This window comes from Schistocerca serialis, unplaced genomic scaffold (genome assembly GCF_023864345.2).
Source record: "Schistocerca serialis cubense isolate TAMUIC-IGC-003099 unplaced genomic scaffold, iqSchSeri2.2 HiC_scaffold_1155, whole genome shotgun sequence".
Classification (NCBI taxonomy): domain Eukaryota; kingdom Metazoa; phylum Arthropoda; class Insecta; order Orthoptera; family Acrididae; genus Schistocerca; species Schistocerca serialis.
The window spans coordinates 167,501-172,500 of NW_026047354.1; the positions used below are offsets into that span (position 1 = coordinate 167,501).

The 5,000-nt window shown below is 51.5% G+C and overlaps 1 non-coding gene across 1 annotated transcript in view; it reads right to left on the bottom strand.

Annotated features, from left to right (window-relative positions):
• Positions 1-501, bottom strand: part of LOC126432824 (small subunit ribosomal RNA) — a 1,909-nt gene extending 1,408 nt beyond the window's left edge. Inside the window, exon 1 of the ribosomal RNA XR_007578259.1 lies at positions 1-501. This exon is cut by the window's left edge and continues 1,408 nt beyond it. This is a non-coding gene — a ribosomal RNA (small subunit ribosomal RNA).
• Positions 502-5,000: the final 4,499 nt, after the last annotated feature.

Consider the following 5,000-nt stretch of genomic DNA (forward strand, 5'->3'; position numbering starts at 1 on the left):
GTATCGTTATTTTTCGTCACTACCTCCCCGTGCCGGGAGTGGGTAATTTGCGCGCCTGCTGCCTTCCTTGGATGTGGTAGCCGTTTCTCAGGCTCCCTCTCCGGAATCGAACCCTGATTCCCCGTTACCCGTTACAACCATGGTAGGCGCAGAACCTACCATCGACAGTTGATAAGGCAGACATTTGAAAGATGCGTCGCCGGTACGAGGACCGTGCGATCAGCCCTAAGTTATTCAGAGTCACCAAGGCAAACGGACCGGACGAGCCGACCGATTGGTTTTGATCTAATAAAAGCGTCCCTTCCATCTCTGGTCGGGACTCTGTTTGCATGTATTAGCTCTAGAATTACCACAGTTATCCAAGTAACGTGGGTACGATCTAAGGAACCATAACTGATTTAATGAGCCATTCGCGGTTTCACCTTAATGCGGCTTGTACTGAGACATGCATGGCTTAATCTTTGAGACAAGCATATGACTACTGGCAGGATCAACCAGGGAGCTGCGTCAACTAGAGCTGAGCAGCCGGCCGCCCGGGAGTGTGTCCCGGGGGCCCGCGCGAACACGCAAGCGTCCGCTCAATTATTCTGCAAACAGGAGGAGGCTGAGCTCCCCTGCACAACACACCTCGAAACCCTCTCAGGTCCCGGCGGCGCGCAGCGCCGTCCTAAGTACTTGGTCGGGTTCGAGAGAGGCGCAATCGCCCGGAGTTAGGCGAGTAGACGCTTTAGGTGCGACCACCCGTGCTCCCAACTGAGCTTGCCGCTGCCGACAGAGGCCCGGGAGCGTGCTGTCGTGGCATTGCCGGCGGGAGACAACACGCGCCACCTACGGTGACCGGCAGCTCCAACGCCAGCGCCACAGAAGGACAAAAGCCCTACTTGGGTGCCGAAGCGAACTCTCCCAGCACAGCGCACGCGCCAACACGTCCGCACAGCTGCGATACAAACCACCTGCGAGAACCGCTGGGGCGACCGAGCAGCAGACGGCGTCGCGGCGCCGAGCGCCGGGCGGCGGCGCATCCTCAGCGCACAAAGTCCTCAATCGGACCAGCACACTGCAGATGGCCACCGCGCTTCGCACCGGGCCCGCGAGGACCTACTTTGGCCGCAAGGCGCCGCGAGCAGGGGGCGCCGGCGCGCAGCTGCGCCGCCTGCCGCGTCCGTCGGCCGGCGCGCCTGCCACCGGCCGCCCCCACCAGCCGGCTGTAGCGCGTGCGCCCACGCACCGCGCTGCCAGCACGCCGGGCGGCCCCCCCTCACCGGCCGGGGACGGTCCCACCCAGCCACCGCCGCGTATCGCCTCACACCCAGATCCCCTTTCACGTTCGTGGGCATGGTGGGTCCCCTTTCACGTTCGTGGGCATGGTGGGTATCCCTGAAACAACCGGTTAATAGCTCGACCGATCGTCGCCAACACTGATTCACCTCTAGCGAGAACAACCGCACCACAACGGGTTACCGGTTGTTCATTTGCGTAACGTCACCAGCAAACGTACACGTCCATCGCCATTTGCAACGAGTATTGCATGCCTGTGTCAGGTGTCACAACACACTACGTCTGCCCACATAGACGCAACAACATGTGCACGCCTAGAGAACACGTGGAAGGTAGACCCCGTACGTATGCGGTGTCCATTGCGCGAACGACTGTCAGCCCGCCTCTGCAGCATGTCGCAGATGTGGAACGCGGTGCAACATGCTATCACGGTGTGTGAGAAGAGACGACTACGTCCGAATACACGCTCCACTACATCAACAGACTGCTCATGCTGATCGCCATCCAGGGCGTCCGTTCCTCCCACACGTCTGTATGGCGTACCACACTGCAATCCAGCTCTTATAGGGAGACGACACGTAGCTGCGTGCACAATATTTGGACTGTATGGTCCGCCGTTGCTAGGCGCTGTCGTCATACGGTCACATGGGCCACGATGTATCATTCAGTACATACGGAGCAATGTGCAGTACAGTTTGTGGGTTTTGCGTACATCGGCGGACAGGTGACAGGCCGTACCACAACGTAGGCTGAGTACGTCGGCATGCGAAGGGCATTGAACATGCAAACTTCTCACCGACCAGCTTGCGAAGGCAGGGGGGAAGGGGGGGGGGCATGTACGTCCTGCTGCTATCCACACTACAGTGTATAGCAGGAGCATGTGGAAAGTCAGCAACACCTGCAAGGTGTTTAACATGACGCGATACACAGGGGACCGGGCAGTGCGAGTAGCGAACTATATTGCGAGGGTTGCGGTTAGGCAACACTACACTACTTTAACGGGTTGCATAACAATTACAGAGCAGGTTCAGCGACAACGTGCGTCAGGTTAAGGCGCAATATAGTTTAGGTTACGGCGCACTTTAGGTTAGGTTAAGGCACATTATAGGTTAGGTTAAGGCACAACATGGGTTACGTTAAGGCACAACATGGGTTACGTTAAGGCACAACATGGGTTAGGTTAAGGCACAACATGGGTTAGGTTAAGGCACAACATGGGTTAGGTTAAGGCACAACATGGGTTAGGTTAAGGCACAACATGGGTTAGGTTAAGGCACAACATGGGTTAGGTTAAGGCACAACATGGGTTAGGTTAAGGCACAACATGGGTTAGGTTAAGGCACAACATGGGTTAGGTTAAGGCACAACATGGGTTAGGTTAAGGCACAACATGGGTTAGGTTAAGGCACAACATGGGTTAGGTTAAGGCACAACATGGGTTAGGTTAAGGCACAACATGGGTTAGGTTAAGGCACAACATGGGTTAGGTTAAGGCACAACATGGGTTAGGTTAAGGCACAACATGGGTTAGGTTAAGGCACAACATGGGTTAGGTTAAGGCACAACATGGGTTAGGTTAAGGCACAACATGGGTTAGGTTAAGGCACAACATGGGTTAGGTTAAGGCACAACATGGGTTAGGTTAAGGCACAACATGGGTTAGGTTAAGGCACAACATGGGTTAGGTTAAGGCACAACATGGGTTAGGTTAAGGCACAACATGGGTTAGGTTAAGGCACAACATGGGTTAGGTTAAGGCACAACATGGGTTAGGTTAAGGCACAACATGGGTTAGGTTAAGGCACAACATGGGTTAGGTTAAGGCACAACATGGGTTAGGTTAAGGCACAACATGGGTTAGGTTAAGGCACAACATGGGTTAGGTTAAGGCACAACATGGGTTAGGTTAAGGCACAACATGGGTTAGGTTAAGGCACAACATGGGTTAGGTTAAGGCACAACATGGGTTAGGTTAAGGCACAACATGGGTTAGGTTAAGGCACAACATGGGTTAGGTTAAGGCACACCATGGGTTAGGTTAAGGCACACCATGGGTTAGGTTAAGGCACACCATGGGTTAGGTTAAGGCACAACATGGGTTAGGTTAAGGCACAACATGGGTTAGGTTAAGGCACAACATGGGTTAGGTTAAGGCACAACATGGGTTAGGTTAAGGCACAACGTAGGTTAGGTTAAGGCACAACGTGGGTTAGGTTAAGGCACAACGTGGGTTAGGTTAAGGCACAACGTGGGTTAGGTTAAGGCACAACGTGGGTTAGGTTAAGGCACAACATGGGTTAGGTTAAGGCACAACATGGGTTAGGTTAAGGCACACCATGGGTTAGGTTAAGGCACAACATGGGTTAGGTTAAGGCACAACATGGGTTAGGTTAAGGCACAACATGGGTTAGGTTAAGGCACAACATGGGTTAGGTTAAGGCACAACATGGGTTAGGTTAAGGCACAACATGGGTTAGGTTAAGGCACAACGTAGGTTAGGTTAAGGCACAACGTGGGTTAGGTTAAGGCACAACATGGGTTAGGTTAAGGCACAACATGGGTTAGGTTAAGGCACAACATGGGTTAGGTTAAGGCACAACATGGGTTAGGTTAAGGCAGGTTAGGTTAAGGCACAACATGGGTTAGGTTAAGGCACAACATGGGTTACGTTACGGCACAACATGGGTTACGTTACGGCACAACATGGGTTACGTTACGGCACAACATGGGTTTCGTTACGGCACAACATGGGTTACGTTACGGCACAACATGGGTTACGTTACGGCACAACATGGGTTACGTTACGGCACAACATGGGTTACGTTACGGCACAAATTAGGTTAGGTTACGGCACAAATTAGGTTAGGTTAAGGCACAAATTAGGTTAGGTTAAGGCACAAATTAGGTTAGGTTAAGGCACAAATTAGGTTAGGTTAAGGCACAAATTAGGTTAGGTTAAGGCACAAATTAGGTTAGGTTAAGGCACAAATTAGGTTAGGTTAAGGCACAAATTAGGTTAGGTTAAGGCACGATATAGGTTAGGTTAAGGCACGATATAGGTTAGGTTAAGGCACGATATAGGTTAGGTTAAGGCACGATATAGGTTAGGTTAAGGCACGATATAGGTTAGGTTAAGGCACGATATAGGTTAGGTTAAGGCACGATATAGGTTAGGTTAAGGCACGATATAGGTTAGGTTAAGGTACGATATAGGTTAGGTTAAGGTACGATATAGGTTAGGTTAAGGTACGATATAGGTTAGGTTAAGGTACGATATAGGTTAGGTTAAGGTACGTAAGGTACGATATAGGTTAGGTTAAGGTACGATATAGGTTAGGTTAAGGTACGATATAGGTTAGGTTAAGGTACGATATAGGTTAGGTTAAGGTACGATATAGCGTAGGATTCAGATACACATTGTTGTAGGGAAAGGTGTATTGGGGGGGGGGGCGGCAGGTTCGTTGATAGTGATTATCGTAATTGGATGCCTGCGGTATTATCCGATTTGTCACGTCAGGATGCACTTTTGGCTCATGACAGGCGGCGCTCCGATTCCATGGTTGTGGCAGATCTGTGTCTTTCATTCCTGCCATTGTTTGTGTGCTGTGACAGGAGGCAGTATTGTGATGTTGGGTTGCACCACTGTGTAGGACATGTGTGGGTGTTCGTGGCTTAGCTGAGCAATGTGCGGATGTCGGAAGGGTGGGATATTGTGTTTTCTG